We start from the raw sequence: 19,184 nt of genomic DNA on the forward strand, positions 1-19,184 counted from the left end.
TACATTTGTATCCTAACAGTGGATGGCAAAGGAGAAGCAATTAGATATATTTTCTTAAATAAAAAAATAATCAGTAGATTTATTTAGTGAATGCCACCAACGTTTCTTTATCGATTTGTCATCATCACTCTTAAACTGTCTTTTCCCTACTTGTAACCAAACTAAGGGCTCGCCTGGTGGCCCAGTGGTAAAGAAAGCGCCTGCAATGCAGGAGACGTGGGTTCGGTTCCTGAGTCAGGAAAATTCCCTGGAGAAGGAAACGGCAACCCACTCCCGTATTCTCGCCTGGAGAATCCCATGGACAGAGGAGGCTGGTGGGCCACAGTGCGTGGGGTCACAAAGAGTAGAACATGACTTCGCAGCTAAACAGCAACAAACCAAATGGACCTCCTCCTCCTCTGACCACAGACTCAGTGAGCCACACCTGTGGGTCGCTAAGTCCAGCATGCATCAGGATCATCCGGGAGGCTTGTTACACCAGCCTTTTTAGTGCCCCACCCCAGAGTTCTGACACTGGGCCGAGGAGCCGCATCCCCAGCAAGTTGCCAGGTGATGCTGTCACTACTGCTCTGGGGACCACACTTTCGAGAACTACTGAGTTAGAGCAACCTTAGAGGTAAAGGTAGTAAACTACTCATTCTTCCAGAAAACAAGGGCTGTAGCAAGCTCACTTAGCACATCTGAAAGCAATGGCATGTCTCAGGTAAAACATGTTACTCTTCAAAAATCTGGAGTGTGCCCCTGTACAGAGAAGTGTCCCCAAGCCAGGAATTTGGAGCTCAGGATGTTTTTAAGAATAAATGCCTTGTCAATTCCAGGTGGTATAGGTTAGCCAGAACCCCCTACCTAGGGCAAGTGACACAGTAGCTGACCCACCGGCCTGCAGTCCTCAGCCCCCGTGATGAAACTGTGCCGGCATCCCGCTGTGACGGATGGGGTGAGCGCCTGGTGGGAGCCCGCTCAGGTGTGTCTGCAGGGTCCTGCATGGCTTCCCCGAAGCAGCATGGAAATCATACTGATTGCTTTTGCTTTTTCTCTTAACATGGAAGGCCATCCTTATCACTCCATTTTTCTTTTTTTTGAAATGATATGAATCCTTCAAAGGTCAGTTCAAGGGTATAATGGAAAAGAGTTAAGGCCAAACCTGACTATCAAAACAAGACATCTGGAGGACATGACTGATCCTTGTGAAATACACAGACCACTTTTGCAGACCTGAAAAAAATCCTCACTCATAACGGAAAGTAATTCCTCCAGAATAGCTGAGTTGGCTGTATTGAGGAAGTATTTCACATACAGATAAATAGATAGCATTTATATTTTTTCTTAGATTGCAGAAAGCCACTGGTAGACATTCAGCTAACAAATCACAAACTGCTCTAACACTAGATAAAACTCCGCCAGATAAAAGTCAAAATCCTTTTTACTGGAGGGAGGAATGTTACAATCAATGGTTTAATAAGTAACAAATATTTGGAAAATGGCAGAAATTCATATAGCATGACAGAATTAAAATACAGATTAACTACTGTGTATATTAAATATTTATCAATTATCAGTGAATTTCAGTGCCTTCTCCACCAATTTTTATGGAAGGAGATTCTTCTCCAGTGCCAGAGTAGCTAAACCGGTGGAGCGGCCAAGATTTCACCCAGCTTGCAAGCTACCAGGTTAGCCTGCCACCGTCTCATGGACGCGGCCAGGAGACACAAGACTCCTGGGCCGGAGCCCCGGCAGCATGAAGTACAGGCGTCAGGATTCTGTCAGTTCCTCTGCATCCCAGTTCCCGGGAGACGAAGTGTCCAGGCCAAGCTACATGCAGTGTGGGTTTCTGCCACACAGCTGGGCACCCTGAGCTTAGGACACGTAGATCTTTTAGAAGGATCTGTAAGCTGACCTTTCCTTTGTTCTGAAGGGAGACGCTGTCTTTATCATACTGAACAGCAAGCCGGTCCACATTTTACTTTAGAGAGAGAGAGGCAAGACTACCATTTTTCAGGTCATTTGTTCTACATTTCCTTGAAAAGATAGTCTAAAAAAAAAAAAGGTAGTTAGTGCTTCCCTCACAAGACGTGCAGAAACTTGAGAGACCCTAGAGAAGTGTCTTCCAATAGTAATAACCCCTTTCCCACAGAGTAATCAGCAGAACGGTCTGGTCATTTCCCGTCCTACACAATCAGTGGATTAGCATTTTCAATAGCCTTCTGATATTTTCAGGCTGTATACAACACATACAAGGAAAAGAGGAAAACAGAACAGAAGAACTGTGTTGAAAAGTTCTACCTCGGGTATTTCAGCGTGCTTAGGCAGAGCTGTCATCTCACATGATGACTGCATGATTCCTTTGGAGTAATTCTGCTTTTTTTGGGATTTTTCTTTTCTCTTGATTGTTCAGATTAAAATATCAAGGATAATCAATGTCAGAAAAGCATCCTAGCCAGGGTCCACACAGTGTGGTCAGAACATTGACAGCACTGTGAGATCTGGTCACCATCTGAGCCCCGAGGGGACCCAGAAAACAGGTCAGTCTGGGCCAGGTGGATAGTAGTTATGCCCCACGGCCTGGCTGCCTGAGGTGGCTGTGCTCTAGTTCCAGTGGGTGGGGGTTTGCCAAGCCAAGTTACTTCTATGTCGCCCAGTGTACAGTCCCCTGTGGGTGCATCAGAGGAACATTCTTGTTCATTGGGCCAGGGCAGGGGTGGGGCGGGGGGGCATCTGTCAATTCTAGTGAAGGCAATATACAATCCTTAACTGTGGGTAGGACTTCCCAAGAGGCGTGGTGGTAAAGAATCGGCCCACTGATGCAGGAGATCAAAGAGACACGGGTTAGATCCCCGGGTCAGGAAGATCTCCTGGAGGAGGAAATTGCAAGCCCCTCCAATATTCTTGCCTGGGAAATCCCACAGACAGAGGAGACAGGTGGGCTACATACAGTCCATGGGGTTGTAGACTTGGACATGACTTAGCGACTGAGCACACAGTAAATAAATAGATAAAATAAAATAATAAATAAATAAATAAAATAAAATTCTGGTAAATAAAGAATCTCAAAGGGACCTATCCATCTTTCACAAATGCCAGCTCACAGGTAAACCAGCTACAAAAAGAAAAAGAAAGAAAGAAAGAAAGCTAAACATAGCAAGTCCTGTTAAATTAAATGGAGTCTTCCACCTAACCAGGAACTGTAGCTCCTACTGGCTGGCTCACTTGGATCCATATACTCAATTCTGGGAAGCCTGAATTAGCGAAGGAGCCAAAATCTGACAGTAGTTGGCCAGGTTGTTTTTTTTTTTTTCTTCCCAAAAGATAGTGTAAACTATATTTAAAGGATGAAAAAAAAAAAAATCCCAGAATAAGGCCTTAAAAAATCTGCTTGGATTTATAATGTGACCCTGTTAAATTCTTTAAGTATTAATAAGGTACTTTTCACCTTATTAATACTAAATAGAAAATTCAAACTCCAACAGTTACATTCTTTAAGTTCTTAAAAAATACCTTTCTGCTCTTTTCTGTGGATGAGGCTCTGATCCCTTCCTTCCACCCTCACTGAGTTCTCACCTTTTATCAGTACCCACCTATCCTTTCCTTTCAGATCCTTAAGGCGAAGCCCTCTGACTGAATGAGACCCACAAAAAGCAGTGGTACACACCAAGGGAAAGATCTCATGAAAAGTTCCATTCAGCTGTGAGAAGCTACCTCTTTCTCCTCATTCCAGTTTGCTACCTGACTCAAGACATTACCTGCGTCTCTTAACAGACAAGCGGGAAAATGACAAATAAATAAATGAAACAAATAAACCAGTAAAATCTGAATTAGGTTAAAACCAAGAACTCAGTTTATAAAACCTTACAGAATCCAAGGTTTCAACTCCAAACACAAATTAGTATCTTCCAAATTTCTATAAAAATGGCTTACAACTAACCACCTGGAAGCACTGTTTGTCTCAAACACGATTCAGTTTCACAAACCTGAAAAACCAGCAATGAGACCTGACTTCTTCCCTCATGAACCCTCAAGTAACTTTTATCAAACTTCCTAAAGTTAAGAATTTTAACAGACATTGCTTAACAATTACATGCTTTCCAAACAAGAAATTTTACTATCTTTACAAAGCATTAAATCCCTTGTTAGTCTCCAACTCCTTCTTAGTTACTATGTCCCAAACGCAACATACCTTTCCTTGATAAAAGGGAAGCATCATTTTCAATGGAAAGTTGCCGTAGCTCTACATTTTGTACTAAACAAATAACTGGCCATGTGTGCAGGTCAGGGTCAAGTTAAGGGAGCAGGTATTTCAACAGAGAGAATTTAAAGCTGAGGTCTAGTTGCAAACATGGTGGAAACCCCTAGAAGAGCTAAACCAGGGTAGAAAGCTCCTTGACATGAGCAGCGTTAGGGTGGGTGCTCCAATCTGCTTGAGGACACAGTGCGGGGTGAGGGGGGTTGGGGGAGGACGGGTGGGGAGATACAGTGGCTGGGCTGCCTGGTGGGGGCGAGGAGGATGACTGAGATGCAGCCCCTGAAAGCGATGCCTCCGGGAGATGGAGGGAGACCCTCCCAGCTCTGCCCTCTCTCCCCCCTCCTGTCTCCCGGCAGGCGGTGCTTGGGGGAAAGTCTGCCTGAAGCAAGGACAGGGGTCTGGGAGCTGGGGTTCGCCAGGCCAGCCCACCTGCCAGCAGAAGGCGGAGGGCAGGTGGACCTGAACACCACCGACGGCCACGGGTGCACCGTCAGGAGGCGGTCAGCCAAGTCGGAATTCCTCAACACTGCCTCTGCATTACTGCGGACACATATATTAGCCACCAGAAAAGAAGAACATGATGCACTCAGATATGGCTCTGGGAAATGTACTAAATAAAGGCACATAAATAATTACTCTGCCTGTTCACTGCGTTCAAGCTCAGATAAACCTGTCAAAAGATGACCTCCCAAATTTTTGACGAAGAGGAATTAAGGACACAGGGGCATTTTCATTTATGAGAAAACTAGTAATAAGCATCTGGCATCTGCATCAAAGAGGTCCTCACAGTTACCAAGTTACGACAGCCAAGGTGTCACTTAGAATTAACCTAAATGTCTCTCAGAGGCCTAGAAGTTCTGTCTGTAGTCAACAACAAACAAATATTACCCCTAATCTCTCTCTTCTCAGCCTGCTGGCTCTGACAGCTCCTCCTGGGATTATTTTCAGTTTCTTTTGTAAGAAGCAACTGCTAGTTTTAAGTCCCAATATCCATTGAAAGACCTCATGACTAAAGTTAATACTATAGCTTTAATTTTCTCTAAGCTAAGACATGACAGACAAGGCCTAATTACCACACGCTGGCCTGGACAAGAAAGGCAGAGGAGCCAGGTCAGGAGCTGGGCACCGGTGCCTTCATTAGTGAGTCTCAGTTCTCATGCTGACCTGTTAGGCTCACTGTGTATTATGTAAACCCAGGAAGTAATTATATAGGCTTGGATATAAAATAACTCTGCCACTCGTTAGAGTGGATAAGACCTGTAGACTTTACTAATTTAACAGGGCCAGTTGTAAAGTTAGGTGACACCTAATTAAACAAATAAAATCTTGAAAGTTAATGAGGGATCGTGTTCAATGACAAGTTTGTTTTCTCTTAATTTAAGGTGTTAGCATAAACCTCTAGATGATGTATAAAGTTTATCACGAGGAAAGAAAATCAATAGGCTCCCACAAAAAAGCAAAACCGTGTCAGAGCTCTGCTGAGAAGGTCAGGCACTGCCTATCAGACGCACAGCTTCTGCCAAAGCCGTAATGGAGGCTTTCTGCCTCCACCAAGGCAGCGTGTCCTCTGGTTAAAAACAAACAGATGATATGCGTATAAACAAGCAGGCACATGTGCACGGGCACACGTGCAACATGCCAAGCTGTTAAAAGCAGGAGAAAGTCTTAAATGTGAATTCAGTGTCTGCATTCCTTCCCTGCAAATGGGTTCAACAGTATCATTTTTCCAGATTCTATATATACGCGTTAACATACTGTATTTGCTTTTCTCTTTCTTCACTCTTACAACAAGCTCTAGGCTCATCTCACTACAGCTGACTCAAATTATGACTGATTTGTGTGGTAGTGCAGCAGAAACCAACACAATATTGTAAAGCAATTTTCTTCCAATTAAAAATGTTTTTTTTAAAAATGTGAATTCAACAAGCACATAGCTTTCTCATCTCACCACTGCGTCAGGCCCAAGGGCAGTGCCATTTTCAATTCCATACACCTATTGTTATATTCCAAAAGTATTTTAAAAATTTTATTACCCAAGTTATAAGTATAAATCAGGTCTGCTACCTAGTCCAATGTATAAAATAAAAATGAAATTTCTAAAATCCCAATGGCTCTTAAAACAAAAAATTTTAATTTTTTCCTTTAAATTTGGCATTAAACTTTATTATGGCAAATGTGACATGAACTAGCAAGACATTATTTCCAGTCTATATTTATCCAACCTAGTGTGACTATTCATGTATCTCACTGCAAAATTAATATTTAAAAAAAGAAAAACATGGCAAGGTATAGAAATTCATTTCAGAGTTAAAATGTATGAATTGCATAATATTTCTGATACCTAAAATTTTCCAAATTTAAAACACTTCTGGTTCCCAGGGTAGAAGATAAAGTGATTATGATTCTGCAATATAAAAGTGTCTTAAATTCCTACTAATTCAGCAGGATGATTCTTGTTCTAGACAGTAGACACAGTGTTCTAAACACTCCTTCATGTGAATCTCTATAATGGTAACTTTAGTTCACTCCAAAGGAATCATTTTAGTCTATTTGAAATACACACATAAATAAATCCATGTGTACTTCCTATAGTTCCCTTTAACGTTAGACATAAACAATTTAAAACATTTTAATGCCACATACCATCAAAAAGTTGAACTTCAAGACAAAAGCTACAAATATCACAATGATTATCTTCCCCTTTATGCCTGGATTCATCAGGGTGTCTTGACCAGGATTTATTCAATTGTGATACTACTCAGTCATAATTGACTATTTATTATTTTAAAGGAAAAAAAAAGCGGGGAGTGGGGGGAGGAGTTGTTGAAGAAGTCTTTTCAAATGATTCCTGAAGGTCTGGGGTCACTCCTGACAAGCATCCTGATAAGCATGAGCTTATGCAAACATCTTTGTTCAGACTGGAAAAAAGCAGCCCTCATTCCCAGCTCAGGCAGCTGCTCAGACACACTCAGGCACTGTCCTCCCCCTCCTCCTCCTCAGCCCAGGACGAAGTAGCATCTCTTGCTTCTCAGTAAGAACACAACATCCCCCCACCTGCAACCACAGCCAGAGAACCCGTCCAAGAATGAAGCCCGTGCTCAGAAGGGACCAGGGACAAGGGATGGAGAAACTAGCCCATGGCAGCCTTTGTGTCCAGGACTCAGCTACGCCTGCGGCCCAGTTGATTAGCTTATTTACATCCACCTCGAGAAATAACCATGCTTCCAGGGATTCTTCCCCGATGTTTACTCATGCAGAAACAAGTGTATTTTCTCCTTGCTCAGCCCTCAGCTAGGGGATGAGGATACACATGTAAACAAAATCCCTGCAAGAGTCCATAAACCTGAAGGAGAAAGAGACACAGCAACAAATATTTGCACAGATGAAAACATGGTAAATACCTTCCAGATGCCTGGGCTCTGATCTGAGCAGGGGCGAGAGGACTCTGAGCAGCTTATGGGCAGCTTATGGGAGAACGAGAAGGCTCAGCTTTGAAGGGACAGTTCAAGTGGATTTGAAATGTAAGATTTTGCCAGGTGGAGATGGTGGATGAGTGATCTAGGGAGTAAAGGCGTGCAGACCTTGGGCCGCCAGCTCAGATGCTCCAGGGCCTGGGATGCCTGGGTAGGGGCCTGATGGGAAATCTGTGATTCTCTGTGAACGGAAACATTGGTCCAAACCCACCAAACTCACGCTAGTGCTCTGAGAGCCTGGAATGTGCTGCTGACGTGACTCTTCACTGTCATTCCTCAACCACAGGAGGAGTGACGGCCAAGAATAGAAATCACGGCTACTTCCTTATCACCGGTTTTGAATGACCACGTTTTTGAAACAGGTGTTTGATTTTAACTTAGCAGTGAATATAAACTTCCAAGACACACCTCTGTGTTATCTTTCAGGCGGGAAAATAAGAATTTTCTTTTTTCATTGTTATCTTGGAGAAAGTTTTCACCCCACTGATTGTGCCTTGGATAACATATCAATGGAGGATTTTGAGAGCAAATGCTTTGACTCCGGTTGTTACTATGTTACTATGTGCTTAATTGTCTTGCTCTTAACATTTATTAACAGCCCTTGACTCCAATCTTTCTGGAACTTAAGGACAGCTGTCAAAGTTGTGTTTATTCCATAGGATATTGTGAGAGGCCCCAATGGCCAGAGAACACAGCTTTTCCTGACATCTAGATTTAACTTATTCCCAGGAATTACAAGCCACTTGAGGAGAATCTGGTTAATGATTTACATACACGACAGCAGTTACTCTTCTTTTCCAAGGTCTGATGGTCAGTTGACAAATTAGTTGCTCCAGTGTGGTCCTAGCTTGCCCTATATTCCCATCATAATTCCAATAACGTTTGAAGACACAGATCCCTCCAACCACAATTGACCGGCAGTTACTCATGTGATGTCATCTGCCCAGTGTAAAAGCTGAACATATCCTTGCTTTCAGTGTTATATCCTACCCAGACAATAAAAGACAATATTCATTATTCAACTGTGCTTTATTTTCTCTAGAAGCTAAAGGTTCCATAAACTTTCACAATGCGTCAGCTTGAAGGAACATAACGGCGTCAAAGCATTTGCTAGTTTCATGCTCAAGCAAAGCTTTCCAGCTTCTGTTCTCTGATAAATAAAACGAGATGTTAAAATATTTTGTTCTCAACAGAAGGTTTCCTTTGTAATTTTGATTACTTGAGTCGACCTTCCACAGAGGGTACATAAACACGTATCTGTTAGATGGTAATAATCTGCAAGAAGCCGAGGAGAGGGGTCATCATTTTGAACACTTACAGTGACTCACCATCCCTAGATGAATTGTGTTCCCAGCATTTCCTAGACAATCTTTTGAAGTTGGCAGTTATTTCACATGTGCTTCTAAATGGGCAAAAAACTTAACTGCAATCAACCAGTAAAAGAACCAGTTAATCATACTTGCAGGGTTCCATGTCCCCCAGATCAAACACAGGAGCCTTAAGCTGACACTCACCGTCTCGCCAGCTTTCCCTCCACTCTGCCCTCCTCGTCCTGCCAGGAGGACTTCGTCTTGTTGCCTGAAAGGCCGTGCTCTCTCGTTTTCTAGTCTCAAGGACACGATTTCCTGCTTCCTGGTCTGTCTTCCTTCTCCCACTCGTTTCAAAGCCCCAAGTGTCCTTCATGGCTCACCTCACTTGTCACTGGCCCTCAAAGCCTTCCTGACTCCCCGGGGCTGGGTGAGAGCTCTTCCCACGGTGACTTCCGTTTCTATCATACTCTGTGCTGGGCACCTTCGGGGCCCTTGCTCTGTGGGATTGAGGGCACCCACTGGTCTAGTGGACTCACCACACGGCAAATGAACCAAGGGCATCTTATGCTGGCGCCTGGCCCAGGCGGCTTCCCAGGTGGTTCAGCGGTTTAAAAAAAAAAAAAAATCTGCTTGCTGATGCAGCAGATGCAGGTTCAATCCCCTGGGTTGGAGGATCACCGGGCAGAGAAACTAGCAACCCACTCCAGTATTCTTGTCTGGAGAATTCCACTGACAGAGGAGCCTGGCAGGCTGCATCCACGGGGTCTCAAAGTGGGACATGATTGAGTGAGCACACACTCACGCCTAGCCCCCTAGCTTGTACACAGCAGGTGTCAAAGTGGTCACAAGCATAAGCTCTCCCAGCCTATTTGAAAAGTAAGAAAGAAGAGTGTGGGAGAACTCTCTCAGGCCTGGAAACATGTTCTGTGGAAAGAGATGGACAGGAAATTCTAAATCACACCCTTCTGTATTCCTGGGAATTAAGTGGTCCCTTCCTCTATCTCTGGCAGCCTGGGCCTTCCTCTGAGCTTTGAGAACTGCTGAGCTTTCTGCTGTTGAGTCTCCCGTGCTGCTCCTTAGGAAAGCAGCCCCAGTCCCTGGATCCGGTGGGGGTGGAATGACGCTATCACTCCTCTCTCTAGCCAGAGGTGGAGAAATGTAGCCTCTGCCACTTCTAAGTGTCCAGTCTAGACACCGAAAGTGCAAGAGAAACATTCTTCCGGGGAGCAATAATTCACAAAATGATAACTTGGTTTAGGCTACAAGCAAAGAGAAACACTGAACAATAAGAAAAAGCCGAGCTTTAAAACATTTTAAACGACTTTAGACTTGGAATCTCAACTTTTTTTCTTTTCCCTCAAAACCCTCGTTTCCTTGGCAAGTAGAATTTAGAGCTTCTTTTTATTCCTGCTTTCTTTACTGCAGGCAGCATGAGCAACCATAAACTCCACTCAAGACAAAACTGAGCAAAGGCAAGGGCTTTATATACTTTAATAGTCTCTTGCATTTTCTATACGTATTTTATTTCCTCATTAGAAGATGAAAAAAATAAAGTACAATTTGTAAATTTACCTATGAACTGTACACATTGAACACCACAGTTCAAAAGCATCAATTCTTTGGCGCTCAGCTTTGTTCATAGTAAAACTCTCACATCCATACATGACCAGTGGAAAAACCGTAGCTTTGACTAGACGGACTTTTGTTGGAAAAGTAATGTCTCTGCTTTTTAGTAAGCTGTCTAGGTTGAACGGTGTTGTTGGGGAAGACTCTCGCGAGTCCCTTGGACTGCAAGGAGATCTAACCAGTCCATCCTAACGGAAATCAGTCCTGAATATTCATTGGAAAGACTCATGCTGAAGCTGAAACTCCAATACTTTGGCCACCTGATGTGAAGAGCTGACTCATGCGAAAAGATCCTGATGCTGGGAAAGATTGAAAGCAGGAGGAGAAGGGGATGACAGAGGATAAAGATGGTTTGATGGTGTCACCAACTCAATGGACATGAGTTTGAGCAAACTCTGGGAGTTGGTGATGGACAAGGAGGCCTGGTGTGCTGCAGTCCACGGGATCGCAAAGAGTCAGACACGACTGAGCGACAACTGAACTGATACACATTCAAGGAAACTAAGACGAGTAAAACTAGGAAATAAATGTTCCACGGAGGAATTTTTTTTTCATGAAGACAAATTTTTAGAAGTGTTTTAGGTTCAAAGAAAAATTGAATGGAACTTACAGACATTTCTCTTATACTCCCAAGCCCCCACAGGCATAGCCTTCCCCTTATCGATGCCCCCCCCAGAGGGGTGGTGCATTTGTCACACTGATGAACCTTCACTAAAGTGACAAAGCCACACAGAGTCCACAGTTCACAATACAGTTCACTCTCGGTGTAGTACATTCTACAGGTTTGCCCAAACCTGTATTCATCCTTTTAATATTACACAGATTTTTACTACCCTAAACATAGGGGGCTGGGCCAAAGTGGAAATGGTGCTCAGTTTTGGACATGAACCACTCTACATTCACAATTCTGGTGGTGAAACTAGAGTCCAAGGCTGTGAAGAACAATATTGCATAGGAACTTGGAACACTAGGTCCATGAATCAAGGTAAATTGGACGTGTTCAATCAGGTGATGGCAAGACTAAACATCAACATCTTAGAAATTAGTGAAATAAAATGAATGGGAATGGGTGGATTTAATTCAGATGACCATTGTATCTACCACTGTGGGCAAGAATCTCTTAGAAGAAATGGAGTAGCCCTCATGGTCAACAAAAGAGTCTGAAATCAGCACTTGGGTGTTAATTTAAAAAACAACAGAATGATCTCAGTTTGTTTTAAAGGCAAACCATTCAACATCACAGTAATCCAAGTCTCTGCCCCAACCACTGATGCCAAAGATGTAGAAGTTGAATGGTTCTATGAAGACTTATAAGATCTTCTAGATCTTGTAACACCAAAAATAGATGTCATTTTCATCATAGGGGATTGAAATGCAAAATTAGGAAGTCAAGAGACACTCAGAATAACAGGCAAGTTTGGCCTTGAAGTATAAAATGAAACAGGGAAAATGCTAACAGACTTTTGTCAACAGAACACACTTGTCATAGCAAACATCCTTTCCAACAACCTAAGAGACAGCTCTACACATGGATATCACCAGTGGTCAATACTAAAATCAGACTGATTATGTTCTCTGTAGGCAAAAATGGAGAAGTGCTATACAGTCGGTAAAAACAAGACCTTGAGCTGACTGTGACTTAGATCATGAGCTCCTTATTGCCAAATTCAGACTCTGATTGAAGAAAGTAGGGAAAACCACTAGGCTCTTCAGGTTGACCTAAATCAACCCCCTTATGATTATACAGTGGAGATGACAAACAGATTCAAGTGACTAGATATTTAGACAGAGTGCCTGAAGAACGATGGGTGGAGGAGGCAGTGACCAAAACCATCCCCCCGGAAAAGAAACACAAAAAGGCAAAATGGTTGTCTGAGGAGGAAGAGAAGATGAAAAAAGGCTAAGAACGCTAAAAGATGCTTACTTTTACTGGTGGTCAGAAAATGCTGAATCAGAAAAACAATGACAAACTGCTTTCACACATGACTTTAACATTCACTCACTACCATGAGGACCAAATGCTCGAGAGTGTGTGTTAAATGAGAACATCGGGAGAGACGGAGGGAGATGCCTCAGCCTCTTCGGAAAATCATCATAGCAGTTTGGATGAAAAATTTATAGGTATATATTGTTTTATCTAGTTATTCTGATACACAAAAATAAGAATACCAATGTCTAAAAATTTATTTATGAGGATTTCACTTTAGCACAGAGTACAGGGCAGAAAAAAAGGAAAGCATCAAGAGCATATTTGCTCAAAATTTATGCTACAGAATATTATAAAGCTATTAAAATGAGTGGTTGATCTATATATGCATATTGATCTGAAAATCTTTGTAGGAACTGCTATCATGCAAAAAAAGCTATGGTGAAATAAATATAGTATTATTATTATTTCAAGAAAGCACAAGAAAGCGAATTAAAATACCCATAAAAACATGTTTTTTTTTTTTTTTTAATGAGCATAGAAAAATGTATAGACCAATACACACACAAAAAATTCACATTTATAGTCTTGTATTGACTGGGAAAACAGAGGAAACTATTAATTTACGTTCTTTATACATTTCTTGTTATTTGAATTTGTTACAAAAAGTACTCAGTATAAAAACAAGTGACAATAACAGCGACAAAGCAAAGACAAACTGATGGGCACTAGACCAGAGGATGAACTTCGGAGACCGTTGAAGGGTAGAAAGTTAGGGGGACTATGGCCAAGACCAAGAGGTCTGGGGAGCTAGAGGTCAGATCAGAAAGGATGCCGAGACCTCAGGGGACAGATGGCTTCATCCTGAGGGAAACAGAGAGCCTATGGAGGACTTGAAGCAGGCTGGTGATATGAAATAGAAATAATGCATTCACGGCCTATTTAGAGGAAACACAAAAAGCACTTCCCAACCCTCCCTGCAGAACTAAAGGAATCCTGCTCAGCTGGTATTCTGGAAAAGACCTCCTGGAGTGTAAGGGAAATGCCAGTCTCAGTCCATTACCCAACCTTTAGTATATGACTCAAACTAAAGGCTCCCATGTGGTTTATCAAGAGACCCTGCTTGACTTCAGACCACACTATCTTTTCCACCAGTAAGCCAAACATTGTTGAGTGATCAAAAATAATATTATAATTTCTAATGGAGCGCCAAAGTTACTAAATTTTATATGTTCTTAATTACTTTTCTCTGATTTATAGGTCCTCTTAATCAAGTTTGTATGCACTTGGTGTAAGTAATATTTGGTTAATTTTATGAATGATAGCAGATCCTTAGTAAATCTTTCAATTTGTTATAAATTTAAGAAAGTTACATTCACAAATATTACTATTTCTGTGCTTTTATGTTAACACGGTTAACAATACCATTCAGCATTAGATAGTATGTTCAAAGGGAAATAATTTAAGTCTATAAAACAACCTTCCCCCAGAATGCCTTTTGCCTGGGATCTCATATATCAAGCATTAGCCTAGAGGAGATGTTTATGGTTAGGTTATAAAATTTGCTGGGGAAAAAATTGTTTATAATGATCATGGAGAAAGCACCTAAATCATGGTCATATTGAATCATGGAAGTCACACTGAAAACAACTCGGCCACAAAATGTGCCCCTGACGTTGTGTTCAGATCAGCAGGTAGTTCACAACTGAAATGACCCATAAATCTTGACAACCTAGTCTACTTCTGTACATATAAAAGTGTGGGCTTCAATTTTAGTTCATGAAAGACACCAAATGCATACAATGAAATACCTACTAAACTGCCATCTAGGTGACCAGCATGTATAACATAGAATTCAATTTCACAGCCATATCCCATTCTCTCTGTTGGTACATTAAATTAGATGAAGTTCTTCTCCTTATACACAGAGATTTATGTACTCATTAATTATAGTGACTTCTGCAAAAAAAAAATTACTTTTATACTTCAGTCGAAGCCTAGGAAAACATTAATTTTATATAACTCAGGGGCATGTACTACAATCTTCTATTTAGAACGGGAGGTATAAAAAACAGGCATCTGGGGGTCTGTTGTTAACTATTCTGGACTGTGAGAGGCTTTATTTAGGCCATTCGACCTAACCAGCTATAAACTTGGCACTTGTGGAATTTGTGCAGCATACCTGTCCCTTTCTCCCTGGGGACCCGGTAACATGAACTGTAGTGTCTTTGCCCTGATCAGCTAGCGTAGAATCAGCCAGCTAGCCGGCACACCTCGAGCACGGGGGTAGAAGACCAATGGTTGTCATTTCCATCATACTTTTCCAATACGCTGGGCCAACCAGTCTACTCAGAACTCACTGAGTTACATGAGGCACCTACTGTTTTGTTGCTCCTGTGGACTCTTCTTCCTGATCCCCACTCCTGTAAATCTAGACTCTTTCCAGAAATCCAGCAATTACTTAGGCTTATACCGCTGACGGAGACAACATTCCCAAACCAAAATATATGTAAGTAACCTCAAGTTGGACAGTACTGTCAATATATTTTGGCTGCAAACACTTTTTTTTCCCCCCATCACAAGCACCTGGTGCTCAGTGAATACACCATTCCTGGCTGGTTATATATAAGCCCATCTGTGCGAAAAATGGCCAAGTGCCTGTTCAGGGTCAGCAAGACCTGTGTCTTAAAACATGGTGCCAGGCAGTGATGAGCTTGATGACCTTCATAATACTATGAAAGCAAGGGAGCTGGCAAAAAAAAAAAAAAAAAAATGTTATGTAAAACAATAATGTGGAGGTATAGAAAACATGTATTACGAAATATATTAAAATAGTAAAAATTAAATGTACATGGTAATTATATTAAACACTTTTACTATATAATATTGTCTTGTCTTTTATTGATGGGATGTTTGGAAAGTATGAGTTTTACCAGGTTAGATTTAGTGAGGAAGTAATGCCAATAACATTTTTGGATAATCTCTGGATACAAAAATCATAAACTGACTATTTTTAGCTCATTATCAGCTTCAACTCCTTGTTAACATGTACTAGATATATGCTCAGAAGTCTTCATTTGCGCTAGAATGGCTTCTAGGAGATTCTTCATTTATGTGTAAATCATCATTGACACAAACTCATGTTTGCTAAATACATAATAATCTCTTTTATAAAACTTAGAACGATATATTAGCTGTGCTATGAAATTCCACATGTTTGAATATAAATAAACATTTGTAAGTTTTGCCAAATTTATGTGCTTGACTGACAAAGATAAACCAAACTATCAAGCAACCAGTGCGTGTGTTGCCAGGGCTTGCTGTCACTAACGCTGGTTACATCTCTCCGGTCTGGTACCAGGCTTCATGAGCTACGGTTTGCCCACTATGCTGAGGCTGCAGGACGTCAACAACAGCAACATTTACTCATACATTAAATGAGAGAAAGTTTAAATGAATTTTCTGGATGCCAGTAAGGTATCAAGAGAATAAAAGACACTGAATGAGAAATCCAATCATCTTATAAATGTTTGCAGTGTAAATGCTCCAAAGGGTCCGTTTTAGTGTATTTCCTCCCCCTAAAATGCCTCGATATAAGTGGGATCCTCAGGGAAATCACACTGTGGAAATAAGTGATTTATGGTGTCAGTTTACGTTTCCAAGAAAGAGTAGAGTGAATTGAGAATGTGTGTTTGGTAATTTTCTTTACAATACCATAATCATTCTTTGGTCCTTTGATAATAAAAACCATTCTATTTTAATTTGTGTTCTTAACATACAAAAGTGTTTGCTGGAAATAAATGTAGATTCTCAATAGACTGAGGGAGGGTGAATGAAGAGAGAGTCTCAGAACCTCCAACACAAAATTATACACAGCTCACACCCATCACAAAGATTTTTCCAGGATGGCCCTCCTCACCCCATTCAGAATCATCACCATAGTGAACTATCATGACTCAGAAGTTAACATTACAAGCAAAATCATCAGCTGCTACAAAAGGGACCATTTCTGTGGATGGAAAATTGACAAATAACCTGGAGGGGATGCCTCTGCAGTTAATTCCGGGATGCTAATGCCTCCTGTGTCCACAGTGTTCTGTGTATTCAGCACACTGAACCTTACTGGCCAGTGATATTAAGAAAAGGGATAGTCTGTGGTATCAAGAAAATGACTGTCCCTGACACATACCAAGTCCACAATTCCTGAAAAATATAAGGTGACTCGTAGTGAAAATTATGCCCAAGCAAGAGCACACAGCAGCCAATCCCCATCTGCGTGGGTGAGCATTCATCACAAGCCTGTCTGTGCACTGACATTCATTTTCTATGTGTCGGGCAATGTGCTGGATCCTGTGGGTCACGTTTCAGGTGATTATTTATATGGTTTGATTTACGCCTATCATCTTACTACTTGTTTCCTATGTTTCCCATCTGTTCTCTATTCTCCTTTCCTCCTTTTATGCTTTTTTTTTGCATTATTTTTGTGTGTCTATTTTACCTTCTTTATTGGCTTATCAGCTATAGCTCTTTGTTATTTTAGACACTGCTTAAGGATTATAGCACACTATATCCTTATATACTATTATCTATATATGGTTATACATAATAAGTCATATATATAATTATATATAAATTGTTGTCTTGTTTAGTTGCTAAGTCATGTCCAACTCCTCGGATACTCCATGAACTGTAGCCAGCCAAGCTCCTCTGTCCATGGGATTTCCCAGATAAGAATACTGGGGTGGGGTGCATTTCTTTCTCCAGGAGATCTTCTTGACCCAGGGATTGCATCTCCTACATCTCCTACATTGGCAGACAGATTCTTTACCACTGAGGCACCAGCAAAGCCAATTATATATAAATATTTATATATTACACTATTCATTTTTGACTCAGTTCAGTACAGTTCAGTTGCTCAGTCATGTCTGACTCTTTGTGACCCCATGAACTGCAGCACGCCAGGCCTCCCTGTCCATCACCAACTCCCGGAGTTTACTCAAACTCATGTCCATCGAATCGGTGACGCCAATCAGCCATCTCATCCTCTGTCATCCCCTTCTCCTCCTGCCCTCAATCTTTCCCAGCATCAGGGTGTTTTCAAATGAGTCAGTTCTTTGCGTGAGGTGGCCAAAGTATTGGAGTTGCAGCTTCAACATCAGTATTCCAATATTCTTGGAAAACTCCCACAATTATGTTATGAATCTATATGGTTAACATCAGGCTAGGGTCATTTAACTTTAAAAACTCCTCTATGCTGGGAACTATTCAATTGTACTAAGTGTGATCACCGCCTGCAATGCAGGAGACCCTGGTTTGATCCCTGGGTAGGGAAGACCTGGAGAATGGAAGGGCTACGCACTCCAGTATTCTTGCCTGAGAAATCCCGTGGACAGAGTAGCCTGGTGGGCTACAGTCCATGGGGTCGCAAAGCATTGGAAAAGACTAAGTGACTAAGCATACGCATAGTTACTTGGTAATAGTGTAACCTATTGTTTTTAAGATTTAATATAGCTGGCTCCAAAGATGCACGAATTTCAGAAAAGAATATTTCCCACAACTGAGGCAAAGTCCTCTTAGCACTCTCTTCGGGGCCCTGTGAAGTTTTCTAGTGTGGCTGCTGGGGAGAAGCAGTGTTTCCAGCCCTGTGTGAGAGCTGGGTTACTGTTTTCTCAAGCATTTCAGATGGTTGACTGCCATTTCTGGATTCTGCCTTTTTACCTCTACACAGCTCTGTCTGGGCTATGTCTCACCGTGTCAAAGCCTGAAAACTCTCCTCAGGCAGTGAGCTGGGGCAATCATAGAGATCGCCACATTTTTCTGTCTCTCAGAAATCACTACCCCTTGTTGCTGGCATTTTGAAAATCACTATTTCATGTATTTGCCTAAGTTTTGTTTCTTAGTTTGAATCCAGGAACAGGTAAATCTAGTCCCTGATTGACCATCTTGATAGAAGTGACAGACAGACATTTTATTATTACAACCATTATTAAAAATCTTCGTTGACCTGAATATGCTAATCAAAATAGAAGTAACCCTCATTTTATAATTTGAATTAATTCAGACTACTCTAGGTTAATAGATAGGTAACAATATTCATCTTTCCCCAGCTCCATTCTTCTATGTTTTTCCCACACAAATTTTGGAAGTAGACTCATGTCAGCCTAGAAAGAGATGAGTAAACAAGGTTGGAAGGTACTTTCATGCTGAAGCAACTCATAACCAAACCTGAAAAGCCTGGGGTCTAAGACACTCAACACAAAGAATTAAGAATTTATCTGAGGTAATGTCATACACCTTCATGAGCTAGCAGATAATAGTTGAAAATTACTGCTTACTCATTTCCTTGAGGATAATGTGTATTTAGAGTTGCATTTGCAATCAACAAATTTCTTAAGCTCAGCAGAGGTAATGACAACACTACAAGTTCTGCAGAAATAGAGTTCTGGAGAACTCTATGCAAGTCCTCACTGCCAAATAGTAGCTCAGGAAAAGAACTATTGAGCTGGAGCACTTGGAACCCACATAAAAAGTCAACCTCCACATTGCAGACACTATTTCCCTGTGATGAGAAATGATTGTTGAAAACTGGGTATCGATCAACTTTACTT

General features: G+C 41.5%; 1 protein-coding gene across 7 annotated transcripts in view; it reads right to left on the reverse strand.

Annotated features, from left to right (window-relative positions):
* The window catches only part of PRKN (parkin RBR E3 ubiquitin protein ligase), a 1,211,540-nt gene that overhangs the window by 578,212 nt on the left and 614,144 nt on the right, over positions 1 to 19,184 (reverse strand). The window lies entirely within an intron of this gene.

This window comes from Cervus canadensis, chromosome 33, assembly GCF_019320065.1.
Source record: "Cervus canadensis isolate Bull #8, Minnesota chromosome 33, ASM1932006v1, whole genome shotgun sequence".
In the NCBI taxonomy this organism is placed as follows: domain Eukaryota; kingdom Metazoa; phylum Chordata; class Mammalia; order Artiodactyla; family Cervidae; genus Cervus; species Cervus canadensis.